This window comes from Halictus rubicundus, chromosome 9 (assembly GCF_050948215.1).
Source record: "Halictus rubicundus isolate RS-2024b chromosome 9, iyHalRubi1_principal, whole genome shotgun sequence".
Lineage (NCBI taxonomy): Eukaryota > Metazoa > Arthropoda > Insecta > Hymenoptera > Halictidae > Halictus > Halictus rubicundus.
In genome coordinates, this window is record NC_135157.1 from 6186391 (window position 1) to 6188458 (window position 2068).

Below are 2068 nucleotides of genomic sequence, written 5' to 3' on the forward strand. Positions count from 1 at the left end.
TTATCAAAATTCTTCTCATCAAAGTTCTAACTTCTCAAAAAAAAAAAAAGAAAATCCAAGACTAGCGGTCCACTATTAGAAAAGTTGAGTTTTTAAAAATGTCCGAATATTGATAAGGGTCGCCGTAAGCGTCGACGCAACACGTATACAAGTCCAAGCAGAATGATTTTGAAAACTTTTTGGATCCGCGAGAACAACAATTAGAAACCGAGGTTCGGCCAAAGAAGGGCTTGCCGATTCGAGAATTCTGAACTTTCCGCGAACCGCTGGCCGATCACCAAGCGATAAAGGGGTTTATAATTACGAGGATGGCTGGTCTTGGCACGCGAGCCGCCGGTTGTGGATCGCGGCTCAATTTAATCGTCGTCGTTTCAATTATTTTTCTGGCTACCTGTCGACAGGAGCATGGATCCATGGATCCGGTCGATGCCAATGATCGAAAAATAGACCGGAGCGCAACCTGTTCGAAATAGCCAGCGTCAAAACCTGCAACACGTCGTCGTCGTTTGCGCCGTTAATGTCAGCACGTCGGACATGTAGACCGGTATTCGAGTATTCGAGTACCGACGTATACGCTGATCGACGATACGATGGGTGGCACGAGCCGACCGGCTGCCTCCCTTTGATTACGAATCGGCCAACATATCGATTATGCGAACGGTTCTATCAATAGGTTGATCGACCTTTGAACGACGTAGACGCCGAGAGAGAGACAGTAGCGCTGCAGATCGTGCCAATCAAGTTCATGGATTAGTCGAGTGTTTCTGGTTTCACAGTTTCACTTCCTGGATCGAGAAGTTGCATTCCCACCCACGAAATGCTCGATTCCATAGTGCCAATTTACCACACGCTTTGATCAACACTAAATATCCGATTCTCGAAATATTGCCTACACTTAAATTGTGATAACTTCGTAAAAAATTATCGTTCCACAATAAATTAGAACTCATTTTAAAGTTAGAAGCTTCTAGTTTCATAATCCATCCTTTATTTTATTCCAAGATTTTTCTCACGCTACAGCGGACCAGAAACTGAAGACGCGAATTTTCTAGAAAATCCTACACATTCAAACGTCCGTAAGAACTTTGAAAAATTGTTTTCGTGACTGAAACCACCATAGATTTAAAGATTTGAGATTCCTCTTTGCAATGACCGTTTAAAAATTGATGTACCATTTTTTTTAGTCGTTTCATCGAGCTTTGAACGAGAGGCGTGCCGCCAACTTTGCAAAACTGCCATTGCCACCGAATAATTCTTGAAGAAATGCTCAGCTGTGAATCAGAAGCATTCCATGAAATAGTTGCCGCGTACAAGATGTTAAACGTTTCTAAAGCTCGATAAGGAATGACGGGAAAATTTTTGTTGGAAAAATGCGTGTCGGACGGAAAACGAAATGATCGCAGCCATTATTTTCGCAGGGAACGTAACGCGTCCCGAGGGCGGGTTCGGCCGAGAGGAACCGGGCTTGTTAATTGCGGAACCATCGGGCAACGAATCGCGACCAGGTGGTGGGCTTCTGCGATTCGCGGGCCAACCGAAGATCATGCTCGAAGGTGTCTAAGCTAAAGGGAAGGAAATCTAATTATAGAAGTCGTTGTACCGCGTGCTGAAAGTGGTGGAGGGTGTGAGTACGGGTGCACGAATGAGAATCGGTTGCATTGGGCGGCCATAAAATGCAGGCTGCATCCGCTCGGCGCAGATGTACTTGGAACGGAGCTCCAGCGCCGCGACGAGACCGAAAGGATCTCTCGTTTCGGGGCTCTGTGGCCTACCAGATATCGAGGACAATGAACCTCTGGACGCGCGCGGACGCGATAGAAACAGATTTTTCGGATTCTTGGCCGACTCCGAGCATCGATCGCGAATTGCGGGCAGAGCGGTTCGCGACTGTATATTGCAATTAGCTTAGCAACAGCGTCCAGATGTTTCACATTCTATGAAACCTACTCACTTCTCTGCGGATCTTTATGCAAAATAAAAATTTTCATCATCGATTGTAAACCAAATACCTTCTAAGCCAATATCCTTTAAAAATTGTATACAATTGAAAATGATATATCGAAATCCT